General features: G+C 39.6%; 1 protein-coding gene across 2 annotated transcripts in view; it reads left to right on the plus strand.

Annotated features, from left to right (window-relative positions):
- The first annotated feature begins 858 nt into the window (after positions 1–858).
- The window catches only part of CUNH9orf153 (chromosome unknown C9orf153 homolog), a 32,566-nt gene continuing 8,763 nt past the window's right edge, over positions 859–24,661 (plus strand). The window contains exon 1 of one of the 2 annotated variants that reach the window (XM_045289437.1): positions 859–937. The gene's annotated coding sequence lies outside the window, so the exon portion shown is untranslated. Of the gene's footprint in view, positions 938–23,545; positions 23,625–24,661 lie in introns of those variants that run through there. The other variant, XM_045289436.1, reaches the window with a different exon arrangement.

Consider the following 24,661-nt stretch of genomic DNA (forward strand, 5'->3'; position numbering starts at 1 on the left):
TAATTTATAAATTATCAAGGGCTCATGAGGGAAGGGGGATTGGGGAGAGAGGGGAAAAATAGAGGACCTGATGCCAGGGGCTTAAGTGGAGAGCAAATGTTTTGAGAATGTTGAGGGCAATGAATGTACAAATATGCTTTACACAATTGTATGTATAAGCCCCTAATTAAATGATTAAAAAAAAAGTTGGTGGTTCAAATACCACAGGAAAAAGACCTGGTCATCTACTTCCCTAAGATTACAACCACTGAAAACCCTATGTGGCACAGTTCTACTTTGACACACACGAGTCACCATCAGTTGGAACCAACTCAACAGTAATGTGTTTGGTTTCAGTTATGGTTGATTGCCTAAATCCTTCCTTTGCCCATGTCTTCTCTCCTATACATCAGGGATGGGGACTGTCCAGCCCACAGCTCAGATATGGCCTGTGAAAACATCACTACTAGCTAACATCACAAGCCTCACCAAAGAGAAGCAGTTCTAGCCATCACAATAGGGGTGAGTTAATTAAATGTTTGATTAGTATAGATTGTCAATTATGTTTTAAATATCCACGTGGCCCTTAGGAGAAAAAAACTTTCCCCATCCCTGCTATACAAGAAGAAACTTGGCTAATCAAAAATCATACTCACAGTTCAGCTGCTTACTGTTCTTGTTTTAACCTGGTTTCCCCTCCTCCATTTTCCTCTCATCACGCTCATATAGGAAGATAATCTCCTGACCTTGGGGCCACATGCCTGTTGATGTAACCTTGGATATGTTTATATGTCACAATGGGCATTTGCTCAATACTTCTTAGGCATCTTCACATTACAAGTCCTGAGGCTACAGGGTGAAAAAGACCCAGTCCCTACCCACTGGAGCTCAGAGACTCATGAAGGAGGGGGTTGTGCACAGACCATTGTAAAACCAGCAAGCAGTAAGTCAGCTATAGGTAAGAGTTTCAGAGTGTTATGAGTATATAGGAGACGTAAAGTAAGGTTGTCTGGGATTGGTAGGGAGGAGTTGGGAGAGGATGATGGTGGCTAGAAACAGACAGGGCTAAGAGAAAAGACTTGATTCATTTCTACATAAAGGGTCTGGGAGACTCACTTCTTTCCCAACAGGTCACGGAAGACTGGAGCCCTGTTCCCACTGGCCTTATACAATAGTCCTCCTCTTTGGCTCCCCACCGTAAGCAGCCAGTCCTCTCCCTCTGGACTTCAGCCCCTATCTTTCCCATTCATGTTCTCTCTCTGCCACACTCAGTCCTGACTTCTCTAGGCTCTCTCCACCCCATGCTGTTTGCTTCCCTTTGGCCAGCCAGCCTGAAGGCCACAGCCCCATGAGAGCTGAGAACCAGGTGGTCCTGAAAAGGAGAAAATCAGAGAATGGTAACAGAATTCCTTCCCTCCTTTCCCAGAACCTGCTCAAGGGGACAAGCTGGCCCTTATCTTGGACCAAAATCGAATGATGGAAAAAACAACAAACTGGTCAGACTGGCTTTCATCCAAAGCTGCCAGACATTACCTCCTTTTCCTGCCCCCACCAACCTGCCAGTCCTTAAGGGCACCACTAAAACTACATTCCAACCAGTAAAGTCTCTGAGCAGCTCAAATTCTCTGGGGAACTGTCTGCAAAGCTTCTATACTCCAACATTAAGTCAAGCACAGACAGTATCCGGTGGTTACTTATTATTATTTTTTTAATGGAATTGTAGTTTCTGGGTGTTGATGACTCACAAGACTAAGGCTGGTTGTTGGGTGACTACATTACCACATTGGGTAAAATCCCAGTCATTGCCAGTTTCCTAGAGAAAGGATAAAGGCCCGGGAATAGGCTCCCTCCCCAACTCACCCCTGCCTGACTGTGAGAATGGACTCAGTGGCAGTGGACTTGCTGTTATTGTTTGTTTTGGCAGATACACCGTTTTCTTTGGTATCAAAGGAGGTAAAAGAAAGAGGGCTACTGGCTCAGAAAAGTAGAGCACAGCTAGAGTTACTCACAGGTCATGTTATGTAACTGAGCAGAGCAGTGTCCCCTTATCTGGGTTCTCATCTTTGGGGGTCTTGCTTCTTTCTTTGGAAGGCCATCTTACAGGCCAAGTGCTGCTTCCTTCCTTAAGTGAACCAGAAACAGATCCCTGGCACCGACACTAGATCCCAGTCCTCCCTGTTTCTGAAAAGACAGGAACTATCCTTGGCCACAACTGGAGACTCCGCACAGGCCTGATTCCCCACGGCTCTTGTGACAACAAGCTGAGTGCGAATATCACAAGATGTCATTGTCACATTTCTTCTGATGGGCTCCTGTGGAGCCCCCTCTAAGAAGTGTGGCTGTTAACGTTAAAATCTAATTCAGTTTGTACGTGAAGTCACAGAACTCCAGCTTGTTGGTCATTAAATGTTTACTGAGCCCTCACTATAAGCATTGTGTCTCATGTTATAGAGGAAACAAAATTAATGTGATAGCCCCAGCCCCCTGGGAGCTGACCCTCTGCAAAGAGGGTATCAGGACATGAGAGAGCTCTTGGGGTGGTGGTGAGGGTCACTAAACAACTAACAATTACAAAAACACTTCCAAGGGGCTGGGAACTTTTCTAAGCACTCTCTGTGGACCACCTCCTCACAATGCCAGGTAATAGGCACCATACTTAGTGGCTTTCATAGTGTCTACAGGATATGGAGGCTACAGGATTATCAAGAAAGGATTTAACAGAGCATGTTCTATCCATCATACTCAATGGGGGCGGGGGTGGGTGGGAAATAAGACAAGTACAGGTCACCTGTTGCAGTTGTATGATCACTCTGAATCCTTGGGATACCATAAATAGAATGGTGCTCCATTTTCAATGACTGAGTTTTCCTAAGTGGATCACCAGGTCTTTCTTCCAAGGTACCCCCTGTGAACTTGAACCTCCAATCCTCTGGTTAGCAGCTGAGTGCATTAACCCTTTACACCACCCAGGGACTCCAGTAGAAGTAAACAGGATGGAAAATAATAAATGCCATGTTGGTAGAGAGGTTCCAAGAAGTGGGAAACAATAACCACCACGAGGGAAACAGGGAACTCCATAGAAAGTTATTTTGACAGGGTAGACAATTAGACTGTCACAATGAGTATAGGGGCTTGGAACCTGACACCCCCACTCCCACCCCCACCCCCACCACCATGTTGAGGACCACATGTAGTAGGAAATTAAGGGACATGCCTAGGAGCTGTCAGAACATTGTGAGAGAAATGTCATAGTAATTTAGTGGAGCTGTAATACAAAGACCACAAAAGGGTGACTTTGAAGATCCAAAATTTTGTTTTCTCACTATTCTGAGGGCCAAAAGACCAAATCAAGATGTCAGCAATATTGATTCCTTTCTTGTATGTGGCCCCAGGTGTTCTTTGGTTCTCGGCAATCTTCACATGCCATCTGTCTCCTCCAGCATCTGTTTCTGTTCAGCTATTTTTGTAACTTAGATTTAGGACATAAACTAAACTGGTATGGACTCATTAACATAACAAAATTCTATATCCAAACAGTATTATATCCCCAGATATAAACCACAAACCAAACCCATGGCAATGGAATTGATTCTGACTCATAATGATCCTATAGGACAGAGAAGAACTGCTTCATAAGATTTCCAAGACTGTACTTTACAAAAGCAAACTTGTCACTTCTTTTTCCCTAAAGAGATATTAGTGGGAAGAGCTGATCTTTTGGTTAGCAGCTAATGATTTAATCACTGTGTTACCTGGATATAGGGTTTGTGTTAGTCAGGAATGACTATAGAAACAAACTCATAGACACTCATATGTGTATAAGAAAGAGCTTTATATAAAAGAGCAATTGTGTATTGAGAAAACATCCTAGCCCAGTCCAGATCAAATCCATAGGTCCAATATTAGCCTATATGCCTGATACCAGTCTATAAATTCCTCTTCAGACTCACACAATACTTGCAATGATGCCAAATGCAGGAAGACCGCAGGCCAGTGGGTGTGGATCCAGTGGCAGTAGAAGCACCTCAGCACTCTCATGGGTTTCCATGTGGCTCCTCCAGCTCCAGGGTTCTGGCTCCATGTGGCTTGTCAGCAGGAAGATGAAGCAGAGAGAGTGTGTGTCCTGCCTCCAAGGAGGAAGACAGGAGTTCCCAGAATCCTCAGGAGAAGGCCATGCCCACACAGAGGTCTCATTGACTGACCAGACTCCACCCCTTTGCTCAAGTTGACAAGAGATTCTGCAAGTACCACAGAGCTAAAATTCAAACATATTGGGGGTGGAGAAGGCACGCTTCAATCCATAACAAGAGCCATGGTGGACACAGATGGAGATATAAACTGTGCTTGGAATGCAAAAAGCTCTGCAGACTAGATGTAGTTAGGTTAAAACGTAATACCTTATCATTTGATCTTCTTTCATCTCCTTTTAAAGTTGTTTCCATTTTCAATATTTTCTGCTTTCCCTTTTATTGAGGTTTTCCCATGCTTTGTCTCCTCATTTTTGTTTGTTCACTTACATCCTGATTGAATTTTGTGTGATTTTCTGTATATGAAATCCAGGATAAGTAGGTCTTTAGAGAAAGTAACTGTATAAAGGCATGGCAGGGGAGGATGTGGGGAAATAGGGAGCTAGCAACACATATGAAAAGAAAATGTTCAAAAATATATTGTGGTGCTGATTGCACAAATCTTAATGGTTGAAGGATTAAATTGTATGATATTTGAAGTTATGCCAATAAAAACTATGGAAAAAGAAAGTTCTGCAGTCTAGGCTAATGAATTTGTACAATGTGAGGCTGGGAAAGCCACTGAAGGCTTTGAGCAAGAGCTAATCTCGATCTTTGTCATAAATAAAGGACATATATATATATGCATATGTATCACACATGTATATATACATATATATGCATATATATACTCCAAAAACTCAGCAAGAAAATTAATGGAGTTAATTTTGAGTTAAATTGAAAGACTTAGCTAAGTGTCAGGGTTTAAGGGTATAAGAACAACACACACACAGAACAACATACAATAATTAATCAGATTCCTTTCCATTAACAAAGAGAGCTTTGAAAAGAAAAACAATATAATTTACAATAGCCACCAAGAAGGTGAAATACTTATAAATAAGTATAACCAGAGAAACAAAAGATTCATAAAAAGAATGCTACAAAACACTACCATAGGAAACCAAAAGAGGCCTACATAAAATGGAAAAATATACCATGTTCACAGATACGAAGACTTCACATTGTGAAAATATCAACATCATCCAAAGCAATTTGCAGGTATAATACAATTCTGACCCAGATCCCAAGATAGTTTTCTAAAGAGATGGAAGAACTAATGACTGGATTTATACAGTAAGGAAAGACACCTGGATAAACAGAGCACTACGAAAGAAGGTAAAAGAGCAAAACATGAGGTATCTCATTCCCCAATCTCAAAATCTGCTACACAGCCACTCAAATTTGCTGCACAGTAGTGAAAACAGCCTGGTACTGGTACGATAACACACATGTTGACTAATGAAACAGAATTTAGAACACAGAAGGAAATCCATGTACCTATGGACAGCTAGACTTTGACAAAGGGCCAAAAGCCATCACATAGGGGAAGAGATAGTCTCTTTAACAAGTGGTACTGACAAAACTGGATTTCCATTTGCAGAAAAATGAAACAGAACCTATATCCACACTACCTAGCAAAATGAACCAAAGAGCAATGAAAGACCTAAATGTTAAACTCAGAAATATAAAGATCATCAGTGAAAATAGAAACATACTTACGATTCCTAATACATGGCATAAATACACTATCAAACATACCTGAAAACAGTCAAACAGTGGAAGAAAAGCCAGATGACTCGGACTTCCTAAAATGAGATATTTATGTGCAACAAACAATTCCACCAAAAGAATTAAGAGAGAGAACCCTTAGGCTTGGGAGAAATTTTAGTAATGACATATCAGATAAGAGACTCTAAAATTTATAGAAAACTTCAACCAAAAAAACCCAAAAAACAATCCATTTAAAAATTGGTAGAGGATATGACATTCTGTTGGTCAGCAAATATAAAAAATGCAGAAATCTAAAACAAAAACAAAGAGATATCATCTTATCCCAGGATTGATGGCAAAATTTAGAAAACCTGAAAAATAAATACAGGTGAGGATGTGGAGACAATGGAACCCTCATATTTTCCTGGTGGGATTGTAAATGGTATAACAATTGTAAAAAATGGTATAGCACTTCTTCAAGAAGTTGGAAGAAGAAATATCACATAACCCACCAATCCTTCTACTTGTTATATATCCTAGAGTTGTAACACAAATAGATATATGCAGACTCGTGTTCATTGAAGCACTATTACAATAGCAAAAAGATGGAAACAAGCTTGGCACCCATCAATGGAAGGATGGATACATATGCACAATGGAATAGTATACAGCCTTAAAGAATAATGATGAAGATGCAAAACACTTTATAGGCGAGACAAACTTTATACAGAGTGAAATTATCACAAAAGGACAAATATTGTATGATTATTATAAAAATTCAAGCAGAAGTTTTCACATTAAAGGAAACATTCTTTGATGGTTACCAGGAATGAGAGGGAAAGGGTGGATAGGTTAAAGGATAGAACGTAGGCATGTGGTAGCTTTGGTGAAGGGAAGACAATATAAAATATACAAAGAGGGAATTGGCAATAAAATGATGGTGGCCACAGGCAGACATTGAGTGGTCTTAGAGTTAAAGGCAACAGAGGTGGTTACTGTTATATATAACATCCTGCAAAAATTGTGATCTATGAGTAGATGCAGATTGAATGTGTGACAGAAGATATTTGTATATGGATATTTACCTTTACTGACAATGTATCCATGAATGTAGTAGACTCTACTACATTGGGTTCAAAGTTTTCCTAAGAAAACTCAAATTTTCAAAAATTGTATCTTAAAAGCGATTATTTTAAAAGTCAGGGAAGGAGGAAGCAAGAGTTTCACACTCTCCACCACAAAATTAATTTTGCCTGTAAAAATTTCAATAATAGTGGTTTTTATTTTAGTTTTAGGTTTTTCATTTTTTTATTAAGTATATGTTGAAATGATCATTTTCCCTTCTCCACTTTCTCTTTCCCCTCCCCCCTCTCCCAGCTCCTGTAGCCTTCAATGTCTGCCTCTTTGAGTGTGAAAACATTTTTTCTTTGTATTTTCTTTTATAAGAGTGGTATTATGCAGTCTTTGTCTTAGGAGATTGATTAGCTTTGTTGATTACACTGTCTCCCAAAGGTCTCGATGTCATGAGGTGTTTTACAGTTATCATTAATTTTTAGAGATGCATGAAATTCCATTCTATGTATGTGCCAGAGTTCATTTAACCATTTCTCCACAGTTGGGCATTTTGTTGCCATCTTTTTGCTATTGTGTTTAGCACTGTGATAAATAAGGACTTACCTGTTAGTGCCCTATTCTTTATTTCCTTGGGATATATACCAAGTAGATTACAGGTCCATGTGGTATTTCTATTTGCATTCGTTTTAGCAAGCCCCATACCATTTTCCATAGTGGATGCATAATTTTGCACGCCCACAAGCAGTGAATGAGTGTTCCAGGTTTTCTACATCCTCTCCAGGAGTTGTTATTTTCCATTTTTTTGAATTTTGTTCTCAGTGCAAGTGTCAGGTGGTATTTCATTGTGGTTTTACTTTGCATTTCTCTTAAAGTTAATAATCTTGAGCATTTCTTCACATAATTGTTGACTGCCTGAATGTCACAGTCTAGTCATGTCATCTGCCCAATTGAAAACAAGATTATTTGTGTTTTTCTTATTGCCGTGTTGCAGTTTTCTATAGATTTTTGAGCTAGCCCCTATGTTTGAAATATTTTGCTTGATTTTCCTATTATTGACTTTTAATTTGATAGCATTGTGATCTCAATGTTTTTCAATGTACAGATGTTTGCTTTGTGGCCTAACATATGATCTATTCTGAAAGATGTTCCATGTGTGCTGGAAAAGGATATGTGCTGTTGTTAGGTAAAGCGTTTTGTATAAGACATCAAGTTGACAATTGTGTTGTTTAGTTCTTCTGTATCTTTGCTAATTTTCATTCCAGTTGATCTGTCTTTCCTCAAGAGTAGTGTACTGAAGAATCCTACTGTGTTAGGCTGGGTTGACTAGAGAAACAAATCCAGTGACACTCACATGTATGTAAGTGAGCTTTATATCAAGACGTAATTATATATCAGGGAAACATCCCAGCCCAGTCCTACTCAAGTCCATAATTCTGATATTAGTCAATAAATCCCTCTTTCCACTCACCCAGTCACATGCAAATAATACAGAATGCAGGAAGATCACAGGCCAATGACTGCAAAGTCAGGTGGAGCAGACATCAGTCGAAACATGGCAGCTCTCAAGGTATTCAGCAAGCAGGAACGTCAAGGCAGAGAGAGAGAGGGATTTCTCTCCAAAGAGTTATGTATCTTGGTCAAACCTCCAAGGGAGTTTATCAAACTGTGACCTGATTGACAGGCTAACCTCCACCCACATCTTTTTACAGGTGCCATGTGGGCACAAAACTACCTATCACACCTACCATTATTGTAGTATTGTTTACGTGTCTCTCCAACTCTGGGGGTCTTCCATTGCTGCGTAGATTAACATCTTTGCTAATGTCTATGGTTATGTTTTCTTGCTTGTTTGTGGCTTTAGTCATTATACAATGGCCTTATTTGGGTCTCATAATGGCTTTTACTTTTATGTCTCTTTTATCAGAAACTCCTGCTTTTTCCTTTTTGACTACCTTGATAAATATTTTTTCCACCCTTTGATTTTTAGTCTGTTTTTGTCTTTGTGTCTGACAGGTGTTTCCTATAAGCAACATATTGATGAGTAAAATTTCCCCATCCATTTTGCTAGTCTCCTTTAATTTGTGAATTTAATGCATTTACATTACTATGGACAGGTATGATTTTATTGCTATCATTTTGCTGGACTTTTTTTTTAATGGTGCTATTAGTTTCTTTGTTCTTTGTAATTTTCTGTGCTGATTTAAGTTTGTTTGTGGGTTTTCTTGTCATTTTTTCCTTTGCTTTAAAAAAAAATCTTACCAATTTGTAGGTTTTTATAGTTTTCTCTTTTTAGTTGGTTCAGGTTTTACCATTTTATTTGTAGTTAATTATTTTTTTTATTATTTTATTTTCAGGTTTAAAACAATTTGTTAGCTTTTATGAACTACTCAATTTCTTCTCCATTTAACTAGTTTATATCCACTCTCTTCCCTCTATTATAAAAGTGGTTTTAATAGTTGGGCATGTGTAGCTGTAAAGGCGACACGTTTTAAAGCAATCAGGTTTTTGCCTCTAGCATCTGCTCCAGATTGGTGGGCTTCCTTTTCCCCTAAGCACCAGCACCATTGTGTATGCTGTCCTCACTGCCCATTCTCTGGGATTTATACCTTCCTAATGTGCTCTGTTTGTAACTCTTGGCCAATAACATTGACTATCACCCTCCCCCTCCTCTGAAGTGCTAAATCTAATGGATGTTTCCAGTTCTGAGTGTGTTATAATCAATAGTGGCAAATTATATCTCATAATCAATCGATTGTGCTATATCCAGATCACCTTATGAGGACTGAGATGGAAGGCCTCTAATTATGGAGTGCCTAGTCTGTGGACCCTATTGGAAGAAAACAGCTAGCCAGACTACAAGGGACATGAGCCAGCAAAGACTAACATCTGTGCAAAGAGTGATCAGGAGAGAAAGGAAGAATGGTCAAGATGTTGCCTTGTTGGACTTAATAGAGTCTCCAACTTATTAGAAATGTAAGTAAAGGAAAGGGAATTAAAATGGACAACTGGTCTGCTAGGACCCCTCATTTCTATGAGATCTGATGTGCTTCCCAAGGAGTGTTCATCCTGACATGAATTCCCCAAATATGCAGCCTGTTATGTCTCAGATGGCCCACAGGTGCCTTGGAGGATTCATAGGAAAAGTAGGTGTTATTATTGCCTGAGAGTCAAGGCCGACTCATGGCCAGCCCATGTGTGTAGAGCAGAACTGTTCTGTTAGATTTTTCATACTGCGATCTTGCGGAAACAGATCTCTATTCCTATCTTCCAAGGCACCTCTGGGTGGCTTTGAAATGCCAATCTTTTAGCTAATAGATTTTAATTTTGTACAGTAGAAATATGTGCTTGTAGTGATTTCACAGTAATCTCATTTTCCTCTCAGTAACCATTGCATATTTAAATATTGAGTGTTATCCCTAAGGACTTTGTTAATCTGGTTGACCTTATAACATTCATGGTTAAGGTACAGTTCCTCTTAGCTAACATATACCTCACACCTTTTGTTTGTTTATGTCTATTAAATTTGTGATCTTTATTATTGCTATTGGGTTATATTAGACTTAATTGCATTTCTAAACAGGGGATGTGACTCAACAGTGTTCAATGAGGAATCAAAACTGTGATGGAATAGTAATGCATGTCCAACAAATCAGAATAATCTAATGAATGCACAGAATGACTGACCCCAGAATTTCAATCAGTACTTACTGAGCTAAGCAACTGTGTGTGTGTGTGATTGAAAGTGAGACTGAATAGGAAATGTCACAATGAATATGAAGAAATTGTATTTTATTCGATCAAAACTGTCCCTGCCTTAGTGCCCAGAGAAAAATTATAAAATCTCACCAAGTGATTTCACTAAAGCTTTTGAATTATTAAACAAGCAAGTATGACATTCTAGTAAACCAATGGAATCTTCCAGAACAAAAATGTGTTAATTCTTCTCAGGGCAAATTGGTTGATTTCAATGCCAAACAGAATAGAGACAAAAATGCCCAACACATTATTCAAAGACTGTAGTCACTGAAATAAAACCAGGTACATGTTACCTTATTGTTATAGAGCTTTTGTTAAAATTAAAGAGGGTATTGAAGGAACAATATTATCTGGACTTGGAAGTACCTTGTAAGGATTCGCTAATGTACTGCAGTGAAAGGACTTTTTCACAGAGCTTAGCTATAGAGAAGCTAGGTCACGAGTTTGATTGATTGACATTTATGAAATCATGAGACATGAGAAATGACAAGACATCTTAAACATCATTTTGCTAACTAAACTTTGTCCTACTAATCAGAAAGTTTGAATTATTTAACAGCTTATTCTATGGACATTTCTAGAATTCTATGGATATACTGGGTGACTGATCTTCCTGGGAGTATGCTGTGAGAGGAAGGGATAGGAAGAGAGGAGGGTTCCTGTGTGTTTCTTGAGGAATGTTGGCTACATGACTTTTGAAAATCAACTCAGAATAAGCACTAAACAGGAAAAAAAAAGTCAATCTGGCCTGCATCTTTGGCAGAAGCCAAAGAACAAAGACTTGTTCTTTTTGAGCTCCTTTACAGGACTCAGCAACTGAGTTAATCATATGTGCAGTATTCAGAGAGAAACAAAACAAGTTATTGGCAAAATAACGTAATACAAAATCGTATTGTACAAATATGGTACAACTATAACAATATACAAGTTAGATAAACATTTAAATTGCAACAATGAAGTAGTGTACACTTTTTGATATAAACATTGCATCCTTTGTATACAAGGTTCCAAGACTCTGCACAGATACGAAAAATCCATGGATGCTTAAGACCCTTCTATAAAACGATGCAGTGTTTGTATGTAACCTACACATAGCTTCTGGATACTTTAAATCATTTTACTGCTGCATCAGGTGCTTTTCTTTCCTTTGTAAAGAAACTGTTTTCTGCTTTAAAAAAATAATAAATCATTTCTAGGTCACTTGTAATGTCTAATACAATGTAAGTACTATGGAAGTAACATTCTACCCTCCCTAGAAACCTTTGAGGGATGACTTTGACCACTTTTAGAAGTAAGATTTTCAGCGAAACAAAGAATGCACAAACATAAATTTCAAATAAATGAGCTACTAATTGAACTCCAACAGCGGGTGCTGGAGAAAAGCTGGGGACCTGTGAGATGTCAGGCGACTACAACAGGCTGCGCCTCCACATCCTTGCATTTGACTGGATTCAATACAGTGCTTGGAGCATGGTGGCAAAGTCAAGTTCTTCTTCCTGGAAGTTTAACTGATGAATGTTTTCAATCATGGTTGTTTGAACTGGTGGATGGGGAGCCTATGGAGATGGAGAACTGACTGTAGATACATAAGGAAGAAAAACACCCGATGCTTTGAAACCCGGTGAAAAGGTATGGAGGGACACGAATATTCATTGCCGGGCTGTTCACAATAGCTTAACGGAGGAAATATCAACAGCTGGCTGGATAAACAAGAGGAAGTACCATATATTCATACAATGGAGTATTACTCCTCTAGAGAAATAAGTTTCTGATAAACACACCAATGTGGATGAACCTTGAAAACATGGTGCTACGTGAAATAAATCAGAAGAACTAATAGCCTAAGAGTCCTTTGATGTGAAATGTCTAAAAGAAGCAAAGACATAGAGACAGAAGCTTACCAGTGGTTACCAGGACTGGGAGGGTGGGAGGTGGGAGGTGACGGCAAACTTGTGGGAAAGATAATGGTGATGGTAGCACAGTGTAGTGAGTATCATTAATGTCGCTGCTTCACACTTCTAAAAATGGCAAAAATGACCAATTTTGTTATATGTATATTTTTTAACACCATAAAAAAATGGCAACAAAAATTATTACAGGAGCCAGGCTGTGGACACATGAAGTAAAGTGCCCCAGTACCAGCTCTTAAGAAATGTTTGTAGTTGGCACAGGAGGCAGGCTGTGGCTCTGGGAGTAAAGGAAGCTGGCACCAAGGGGGCATTCACATCACACTGTTGGATTCTGATTCCATATGAGAAGACCTTTTGGAAATGATGATGGTGTTGCTAGGTGCTCTTGAGCAGACAACAGATGGAAACACTGCCTGGTCTTGTGCCATCCTCATGTTACTGGAGCTTTAGGTGCTTCCCTTCCCAAAGTAAAGACTTACTTTGAGAGACACAGAATGAGGTTTTCACATACAGAATTTTATTAAGAACCTCCTAGGACAGATAGAAATCACCACAGCAGCCTCCATGGCAGGCTCTCTGACACTTTTCTCTCCTCCTTGGCCACGTGAAAAACAGGCTTTTAAATATTCGTGGGAAGAAGGAAGTTCCACTGTGGGTAGCAAGCATTCCTGGGAAATGTAGTCCCAAGATATTGCAGGGATTCTGCACATGCTCAGTCCAAATGGCCACCTTTTCCCCCGATGCCCTACCACACTCACAATGGTTTTGTTTGAGCCTATTGCAGCCACAATGCCAATCCATTAAAGGTTCTCATTTTCGATAACCTTCTACCATACCAAGTATGATGTTCTGCTTCAGAAGATTCCCCGAGGGTGCAAACAGTTAACATGCTCAGCTGCTAACTGAAAAGTTGAAGGTTGGAACCCAATCCAGAGGCCTCTCCAAAGAAAGTCTTGATAATCTGCGTCTGAAAAATCAACCCCTGAAAATGGAGTACCGTTCTACTCTGACACACATTAGGGTGCCATGTTTTATTCTGAGCCTGCAGGGAAGCCATCCTGAGCTTTCTTCGGAAGCGCAATCACGTCGGTTCCCACTCACAGGGACCCTATGGACAGCAGATGCAACACTGCCCCGTCCTGGTCCATTCTACAATTGTTCTTCTGCGGGAGCCCATTGTTGCAGTCACGGGGTCAGTCCATCTCATCAAAGGCCTTCCTCCTTTTCACTGCCCCTTTACCAAGCTCAATGTCCTTCTCCAGGGGCTGGTCTCTCCTGATAACATGTCCAAAGTATGTAAGACAAGTCTCACCATCCATGCCTCTAAGGAGCACTCTTCCTCTAAGGAGCTGTACTTCTTTCAAGACAGATTTGTTCTTTTGGAAGTCCATTGTACTTTCTTTTTATGTCCATTGTACTTTCAATAGTCTTCACCAGCACCATAATTCAAATGCATCAATTCTTCTCTGGTCTTCCCTATTCCATGTCCAACTTTTACCTGCATATGAAGCAATTGAAAATACCATGGCTTGAATAAGGCACACCTTAGTCTTCAAGTAACATCCTTGCTTTTCTTGAGCTTAGAAGTGTGAAATAGAGTTAATACAAAAAAGCACCCTTCCCTGACCATGTTTTTGCAGGATTTCCATTGCTGGCCCAGTCTATTGTCCTTCTGAGTGCCAACTTATGACTCAACCATAACCTTGCCCTTTGACTTCCAAAAGGAACTTTCTGGGAACTGAGTGGGAAGCTGAAACCCCAAGAGAATCCGGGGACTCCATGTAGGTCACTTTCTTCTGGGAACTTGCATCGAACTAAGGCAAAGTTGTGTGTTCCTCTCACACAGAGAGGAACATTTTTCTATGCCATTTCCAAAGTAAGCTGGACTGTGTTAGGAATGCAGGTATTGATGGGGAAAGCAAAAGCAGGAAAATGCAAATGGGAATGTCTGCAAAACTAAAGCATGGTGGTCCCCTGGGGTCTGAGGGAGGGAATTCCTTTAGGGAGGGGAGTTACAGTTTCTGAAGTGCTGATAATATTCTGTCTCAATTGTGTATTAATTGTGATCTGGTTCCTTTCATTTTTATTCTTTAAATAACACATAAACATGATGCTGTACTCATATGCTGTTTTCATACTCAGGAAAGCTAGAGGTTGAGAGACATGTCTTTGTCAAAGTTTTTGAAAAGAGAAACGAGATTTTAAAAAAAACGAAACAAGCAAACCCTTGCTCCTGTCTTGCTAATTCCAATCAAACCAGTTTTCTGGCTTGGAGTGGCTGTTTTCAGGGTGTGTTTTCACCACACCATCAGTCAATTGCACAGTTTGAACCTATACACCAGGACTGAAAAATCTTGAGTCTTTAAAAAATCATTTTATTGGGGGCTCATAGAGTTCTTATCACAATCCATACATCCATCCATTGTGTCAAGCGCATTTGTGTATATGTTGTCATCATCATTTTCAAAATATTTTCTTTCTACTTGAGCCCTTCGTATCAGCTGATTTTCCCCCTCACCCACCCTCCCTCCTGAACCCTTGATAACTTATAAATTATTACTTTTTTCATGCCTTACACGGACCGATGTCTCCCTTTACCCACTTTTCTGTTGTTGTTCCCCAGGGTGGGGGTTATATGTAGATCATTGTGATTAGTTAAAATCTTGATTCTTGATATGGATAATAAACTATCAGGAATTCTTAAGAAGAGCAAACAGTAGTGAATATGGCTGAATTGTGGGATTTCTTCCCCCTTCTGTGGAAGAAGTGGCATATAATCTGTTGCTGTTAGCTGCTGTCAAGTTGGCCCCTCGCTCAAGGTTAACAGGATGGAATGTTGCTCAATTCTGCACCATATTCATGATCAGACGGCCATGATCTATAGAGTTTTCATTGGCTGAATTTCATAAGTAGATCAGCAGCCCTTTCTTCCTAGCCCATCTCTTTTTGGAAGCTCTACTAAAACCTGTTCAGCATTTTAGCAATATGTAAGCCTCTAATGACAGATGGGTGGTGACTGAGCATGAGATGTACTGGCTGGAGTGAACTCCTTCCTGCACCCAAAGTGAGAAATCTACCAGGGAACCACCAAGGCTCTCCATGTGTGATAAGTAGGTTTATTGTGCCAATGAAAACATGTGGGATTAACTGAAGGGCAGAGAGATAAATGGCTCCATGAGCCTTGCCTTTCTTGTCTCTTGCTCTTTGATGATCTGACCAGTGTGCGGCTGCCTTAGCTGGTTCTCTGCCTCAACTTGCAAGCTACACTACCTGCGGGACACCACACCCATGTACTGTGTCGCAATAGTTTGAGGTTCCTTTGAGACTGCTTTGCCACGCTACTGAAGCATACATCACTTGAGCCGGGGACTGTTGGACCCTGTCATCTGGCTGACTGTTGGTGACCTGCCTTGCTGTTTGGTGCCTGGGGCCGGATTGCCTGAATTGCTCTACAGAGGACTCAGCTGTCTGATTCCTTGACTTGCTCCCGGTGACCCTCAAGACTTGAAGGACTGCCAGTGTATTAGCTGCCTCACAGAAGTGAGTTGCACTGAGCCATTTGTACTGTTGTATAGACTAATTAGCTGTTTATTTTGTATGATATATATAATCATAAGTGTCCTGGTCTTGTTTCTCTAGAGAACCCTGTCTAACATACCATGTCATTTAAAATTGCAAGTTGCAAGAAAACCTGAAGAAATGCTTTCCAGAACCAAACACTTCCCACAGCCAAAGTGTGGTTAAACCATCTGTTTACCACGATTTCCTCAGCTGAAACAGCCAGCATTCAGCTACTGTCAAAAAGACTCAGTCTCGAATGTTTGGTATGAATGTGGCAGGACCACTAAAATACTAACTTACATTCCAGGAGCCCTAAAAGTTGTGATTTTCTAATTTGATCAAAATGAAGTCAAAAGGTAACTGTTGGATGTAGAAACTGGCCTAGCACTGAAATACCTTTAAGATTACTTGAAGAGAGATAGGAAAAAGCATTTCTTTTCAAATGTGTAGAGACCAACGTGTGTTAGTGATTGCCAGGAGTGAAGGGAAGGGGAAAGTGGGGCCTTTGCTTAGGAGGCAGTGAGTTCCTTTTATAGGTGGTGGAATGACATGGCAATGGATAAATGGATAAATTCAACTCCCTGCCCTTGAGTCAACACTGACTCATAGCAACACACTGTGGATTTCTGAGATTGTAACTGTTTATGGGAGTAGGAAGCCAAATCCTTCTCCCAAAGAGCTGCTGGTTGTTTTGAATTGCTACGCCATCAAGGCTCCATGTGGCACCATGTGACTGTTGGTGACCTGCCTTGCTGTTTGGTGCCTGGGGCCGGGTTGCCTGAATTGCTCTACAGAGGACTGAGCTGTCTGATTCCTTGACTTGTGGTGATGTTCTCACAACATGGTAAATGTAATAAATGGAATGGCACATTCAAAAGTTGTTGCACTGTCAAATGTTTATATATAAGTTATATAAACGCAATAAAACACTTTTTAAAAATACTTGCTTTATACACAGCAAATTGCAAAAATAATTACTTTATATAATCTTTTTATTTTAAATACAAATCTTTTCTTTTTACTTGCCAAAATTGTAAAGAAGGCTCACTGATAGCCTCCTAAATGGATCAATTAGAATGGCGTGGAAGCAAGTGAAAGAAAACTCTATTCCAATCGATCCAAGAACAACAAGAAAAGTGAGAAGCAAGCGGTAGGAGAAATCTTACATAGTATGTTTCTGTTTATATCAAGTTCAGACACATACACAAATGACATTGTGCTGTGCATAGGGAGATATATATGTAAGAAAACTGAAACAGGGAGCGGGGAGGCAAAGAAAAGGTGAAACACTGGCTGAGGAGGGTGGTTATCAGTGGAAACAGGAGGAGTGAAGAAGGAATTGGGGACAAGCCAAAGGTCTTGGGTAGTGTTGCTGACCTCCTAGTTCTGAGACTGGATTTTAGGCATATATACACAAATTAGTTGTTGATGAATCAGCTCCTACTCAGAGCAAACCTACATATTTCAAAATAGAAAGAACTGTGATCTGTAATTTCCTTTTAAAAATAATTTTGTTGTTGAGAATATACAAGCCAAATAGACCCCAATGGACCAGCAGAATTCAGGGACATCGATTACAATCTTCAAGCTGTGAAACCACCCTCACCCTCCTCCTTCCTGCCTGCTAAGGTTCCTGTGAAATCTTTCAGGGGTGGTGTCAATCTGATCCCATAGGATAGTCCTTAAAAGAGCATGATCAAAGCAAACAGGTCTTACTAGTTAAGCTAAACTGTTGTAAGAATATGTCAGGGGATATTTTTGGTTTAAGGCTTAAAGATTATCTCAGGGCAATAGTTTCAGGGGTTCATCTGCCTCCATGACTCCACACAATCTCCAGTCCAAGGTAATTCTGTCACATCCCTCACCTTTCGATCATGATTCTTCTATAAAAATATTTTTGATTAAAATATTCAGTAATGGTAACTGAGTACCATCTAGTTCTGGTCTTATCACAGAGAGTTAGTTGTGCATGGAGGCCAACAGGCACTTGCCTCATTTACCTCTTCCTATCCCTGACTCTGTTTCTTTTTTCATTTCTTAAGGCTAATTGAGTTCAATTGTGTCTCAGATGGATACTTAAAGCTTTTAAGACCCAAGGCATTACACATTATCCAAAGAGTTTTCTATGGCTGAATTTTCAGAAGGAGATAGTCAGGCCTTTCTTCCGAGGTACTACTTCCAACCTTTCAGCTGAGCACATTAACTGCTTGCTGCATCCACGGGCACATGGAACTTCACTACTATTTATTCACTAAGAAAGAAAAGGCTGCTAATTATACTCTGACTTTTTGTGTTACCACATCATTTTTACTTTATATGTGCTGAAAGAGTGCTTTGTACATATTTAGACATTGATTGGTATATGATATGGTACATTGGTATATGATAATGGTATCATATACCATTGCCTATCTTTGACCATTGCTAAATCAGAATTTATTGCTTTTGACCACTGCTGTCCTATAGAATATTGTTGGGAAATAGAGGCACTCACGTGTTTTAAAATTTTCTAACCACCACATTAGAAATAAATAAAAGAAATAGACAAAATTACTTTAAATATTTTATTTAACCCAATATATCTAAAACATGCACATGACCCCTTTAAAGTGTTGAAAAGCAAGTATGTGACTTTGTGGATTAAGGTGTGTCTGACCCAAGCCATGGTATTTTCAATCATCTCATATGAATGTGAATGAAAGTTGAACAATGAATAAGGAAAATGGAAGAAAAACGGATACATTTCAATGATTATTTTGTCAAATAATATTGAAAGTACCATGGCCTGCCAAAAGAACCAACAGATCTGTCTTGGAAGAAGTATAACCAGAATTCTCCTTAGAGGCAAAGATGGCAAGATTTCGTCTCATGTATTTTGGACTTGTTAAGAGACACCCAGTCTCTGGAAAAGGACATCATGCTTATTAAAATGGAGGAGCAGTGAAGAAAAGGAAGGCTATCAATGAGATGGACAGACCCATGGCTGCAACAATGGGCTCAAACATAGGAACAATCATGAGGATGGTGAATGACGGAGCAGTTTTCTGTTGCACTGACGGTGGCTCTAAGTTGGAAGTGACTCATTGGCACCTAACAGCAAACAATAACAGCATCTAAAAATATCATTTTAGTATGTGTCTTAGGCTCATTCACTAAAGAAATAAAACCAGTGTAGTTTATACATGTATATAGAGAATGATTTATATCAAGAAAATGGCTCACACAATTGTAAGGGAACCCAAGTTCAAAGTCCAGGCAAGTTTCAACTCAGTGGGTCATGTGTTAGGCTGGGGGCTTTTCCTAACTCAGCAGGAAGCCAGCAGGTTGTGCTTGTAGAGGTAAATGAATCTAGGATCAGCCAGTTAGGTTTGTGATTATCAATGACTTCCAGGAGCAGCAGACAATATGACAAGCCATTGGCTCAAGTCCAAAGAACCAGATGTCCACAAGCCAAATGCAGGATCCACATGCAGCAAAAATCAATCAAGGTTTTCCATTACATCTACTTATATTAGAAGCAGGCCTCATCCTTGAAGAGATATCATCATCATGGGACATTGATAGATCTTAACTGCCAAATATAGCCAAGTTGATACAAAACCTTACCTAACACAGCATATATAATCATCATAACAAATAATTAGTGGTATATTTTCATTCTGTTTTTATATTACCATGTGGACTACCCCCTTTCAAGAGCTTAAAAGCCACATGTGATTATTTTCTATCATATTGGACAACACAGTTTTATAAAACAAATTCAGGTGTACTACATCCACTACAGACATCGAATCTAGGGTGAGTTGGTGGCAATATGAGCAGTTGTTACAATGTCACACAAGCACAGAGAAGGATAACTAGTCTTGCTGGCTGCTGGATAACAGCATCCATTGTGTTGACTGTGAGATGGTGCCTGCTTTTCAGATAGTGAAAAATATGAGGTTGATGTAATTCAGTAGTTGAAATGCAACTACACATTGCATAAGGACTGGTTAATATTACAAAACCAAGGGCAATGCTCAATGACAACTAACAATAAGGACAAGACAGAGAAATGGTGCAGGGCACACGGCAACAAATCAACGTGACATGAAAAAATAATAGTAATTTATAAATTATCAAGGGTTCAAGAGGGAGGGAGGGTGGAGGAGGAAGGGAAAAAAAGAGTGGATACCAAGGGCTCAAGTAGAAAGAACATGTTTAGAAAATGATGATGGCAACATATGTATAAATGTGCTTGACACAATGGATGGATGGATGGATGGTGATAAGAGCTATATGAGCCCCCAATACAATGATTTTTTTAAACGTGAAATCTGAGTGTGATTCAAGTTATGTGGCATGCCAAAAGTGTCTCTGGGTGGTGGAGACAGTGAAGTGCTCATTTACTAACTGTAAGGTTGTTGGCTTAAATCCACCCAGGGGTACCTCAGAAGAAAGATCTCTTCTATAACAGAATGAGTCCAGTCAATGACAGTTTGTTTTTAGGGCATGCTGAAAAAATGGCTTCTATAGCCACATAGGTGGCAAGAGTCTGCAGGGGAGATGGATGAGATGCAAGAGACTCAGTTCTCAGGTAGACAGCTCATGATCCCGTCATCCCCCACATCCCTCTGCAAAGACTGGGAGATGGAGCAGCCACTTGAGCTGCATACTGCCTACCCTAGTACCCTGTGTCCTGATTTCATCATCTCATATTTTACCTCTAAAATTCAGGCAGTTCAAAAATCACAATGGAGTTCTATTTCCATAACTCAAATCTGATGTAGTCAAATACATACTTTTCTTTTTCAATTTTCATTATGATTGCCTTTTACTCTCCGTATCTTGATAAATCTGGTCTTTATTTATCTTTGGGTGTTGTGGTAGTTATATAATCTGGTGACAACTTGAGCCTATTAAGAATGAAGGGGTGAAGTTTAGCCTGTCAATCAGGTCACAGCTTTGATTACCTCATTTGGAGGTGCTAAGGAGACAGTTTACTGGAGGCCAGACTCACACTCTCTGCTTCGTCTTCCTGCTGACAAGCCAGATGGAACTACTCTGATGCAGCCAGAGCCCTGGAGCTGGAGGAGCCACATGGAGACCTACGCCAGTGCTAAGATACTTCCACCACCACTGCATCCACAAGACTTTCCACCCACTGGCTTGTGATTTTCCTGAATTCAGTGTCATTGCATCTGTTGCATGAGTCTCAAGAGGAATTTATAGACTGGTATTGGATATAAGGGCTGATATTGAACTTATGGACTTGAACTGGACAGGGCTGGGATGTTTTCTTAATATACAATTACTCTTTGGTATAAAACTCTCTCTTACACACATATGAGTGTTCCTGAAATTGTTTCTCTAGTCAACCCAGACTAACACTGTATATAAACATATAGCTATGAAGGTAAGTAAAGTATTGCTGCAAAATGATAGAAGTCTTTGTTAAACATGGATATGAAAATATGAAGCTATTGTTTCTCAACATATGCTCTATGGAGGTCTGTGTATTTCTGAAGACAGTGTTTCCCTCTCTGTAACCCTTTCCCAAAGAATTATTCACTCTTTCATTTACACCATGTCAAATGGCAGTTTGGGCATCCTGGAGAGACCTAAATTAGTGTTCCTATTAAGTGTACTTTGAGTTATAGTGGTTCTCAACCTTCCTAATGCCACGACCCTTTAATACAGTTCCTCACGTTGTGGTGACCACCAACCATAACATTATGTTCGTTGCTACTTCATAACTATAATTTTGCTACTGTTATGAATCATAATGTAAATATCTGATATGCAGGATGTATTTTCATTGCTGTAAATTGAACATAATTAAACATCATTGAAGCATAGTGATTAATCACAAAACAATATGTAATTATATATTGTGAAATATTTATGTGTTTTCTGATGGTCTTGGGCAACCCCTGTGAAAGGGTAGTTTGACCCCCAAAGGGGTCATGACCCAAAGGTTGAGAACTGCTGTTTTAGAGCAACTGCAGCCCTCAATTGAGTTTAGAAAATACTTCCACTAATTATTTTACTGCGAAACCTTTTCTACAACCTTCTTCATGATCCTGTCTTTCTCCTTCAGCATTTCTTTTCTCTCCAAAGTTAATCCAGTTCAAATTTGTCAATTCCCCTTCTTCGCGACCTATGAACTGTCCCATATTCATGATGTCAAGTTCCAAATTCAGTGTTATTGCCAAATGCATGATATCCCCACCTATCTCTTCCATCATATTATCTTGAACAAAGGTTTGCGGTGTGTTCACATAGCTCAGCAAGTGGGCATTGCTTTTGGGCACTTGTGCAGTTCAGTTGTCGTATATTATCATTAGAGTTGAACATTGCCCAACTATGTGTCCCTTACGACTCCGTCACTGACAAAACCTCAGCGTAGACCAGGCCATATGCTGCTACCAGGCAGTGTTTTGAATAGCCACTCACAAAACAGCAAGTGACATTCCGGAATGATAAAATCAGCAAATTAAATGATGCAACATGATGTGAGTATATATCACTAATAAAACATAAAAACGAGAAAAAACTGACTGTAAGTAGGACTTGGGGTCAATTGAACGTGGTGTAAGTTGGAGCTGGTGAGCTTGTGTATAAAACCATACTCTCTCTTGAAGACCACTTTCTAGGCCACTTCATATCTTTGTTCCTTATGTTGTAATTGTAGTTTTATATTAAAGTAGCAAATTCTTTTATTCTTATTACATCGAGTTCCAGAGAGAAAGAAAATCCTCTAGACCCAAGTTTCTATATTTAAATAGATTTTTGAGGGTATCCACTGTTTCAAATAGTTTCAGTTTAACCCCCAAAGACCTATCATGGCAATGAGTTTGTAAATAATTTGATAGACATAGGGTGAGCTTTCAGTCTTAAAAACAGGAAGTTGGGTATGTGTCTAAAGAAATAGTTTTGTTATTACAGAAGAAACACATGCTTGCTGGAATAAAAAAAGAACAAATACAAGCAATGCAAAATGTTATAAATAGAACAGAGCAAAAGTTTCGCTTTGATCCCCTTCCAACTCCCTCCCTCCTATTAAATTTGTTGTACATGTCCTTCCAGATGATTTGCTGTGAACTCACAACTATGCTTATCTATGAGCATTGTCTTTATATACAGATTTTTTCTCACACCTAAAATATATGTATGGCTTTATTTTTCATATGTGTGGAATTATATTGTATCAATGATGTGTTTCAGCATCTTTTAGCAATAGATTTCTCAGCATGACAACTAGAAAAAAACCCAACTGTGCTTGAGCTGATTCTGACTCATTTTGACCCCATGTGTTAAGCAGTAGAGCAGCTCTATATGATTTTTCTGGTTGTAATCTTTTTCAAAGCAGACTCTCAGGCATCTCTTCGACAGGTGGGTTTGAACTACTAACCTTTCTGTAAGTAGCTCAAAGCAAACTATTGGTGCCAGAGTACTCCTTTAAAGTTGTAAGTCAGAACTTGTCATTGCAGTGCCCAGACCCTGCAATGGTCTCCAGTCCTTTGTGATAAGAAGTCAAAACCCTAAGACTGCCTGCAAGGACCCACAAAGACCCCATCTCCAGGTATGGGAAGAGATGGGGGTCAAGGGCAGACTGATAGTAATGATGACTGTATAATCCCACTCGAGAGGAACAAATAACAGAATTGTAGGTGAACGGATACACTGGATAATATAAGATATGGAATATATATATGGATATATATTTATTCCTGGTGGGAGGGTGGGGGAGGAGGGGATAATGGGGAACTGACATCAAAGAGTTCAAGAGGAAAGAAAATGTTTTGAAAATGATGGTGGCAGCAATTGTACAATTATGCTTGATCTAATTGAATTATAGATTGTTATAATATCTGTGATAGCTCCAATAAAAAGATTGTTTAAAAAGAACAACCACCACCCCTGCCCATTCTTCTGCTATTCATCTCATCACTCTCTCCAATACAGTTTCTCCTGCAGCCCACCCTTCTTTCAACCTGTGAAGTAGATGGCCTTTGTCCTGGAAGGTCTCTTGGCCTAGATGTTTCTGTTCCAGTTATCCTCAGGGCTCACTATCTTACCTTCTACAGTTTTTTGTTCCAACATTCTCAATGATATCTACCCTGACATGACTCTTCAATGTGACAGTTCCCCATCCCCAGCAATCTCAATCCTCCTGATTTTTGTTTTAGTTACCTACCTTTGCCATAACACAAATACCACAAGTGAGTGTCTTTGAAAAATAGGATTGTATTGTCTCACAGTTCTGGAGTTTCCATGCTCAAATCAGAGTCTCAGTCTTGTTGATTACTTCTTGTTGGTAGCTGGGGTAGTTACATAACCTGGTGTCAATTTGAGGATTAAGAGTGTAGGGGTGGAGTCTAGCCTATCAATCAGGATATAGGTAATGAGCCCTCTGTGTGGACATGGCCTTCTCCTGAGGATTCTGGGAACTTTGGTATTCCTCCTTGGAGGCAGGAGACTCTCTCTGCCCACTCACTGAGTTAGTTAATTGTGCCAACCTGGCCGATAATCACATGTCAGGCTAATTGAAAAGCAGAGGGATATATGGGTGGTGAGCTTCGCCATTCTAGCTCTCAGGTCTCTTGCTTTGTGATGGTC

Source organism: Echinops telfairi, unplaced genomic scaffold, assembly GCF_000313985.2.
Source record: "Echinops telfairi isolate 266 unplaced genomic scaffold, ASM31398v2 ScPeMD7_27;HRSCAF=92, whole genome shotgun sequence".
Taxonomy (NCBI): Eukaryota; Metazoa; Chordata; class Mammalia; order Afrosoricida; family Tenrecidae; genus Echinops; species Echinops telfairi.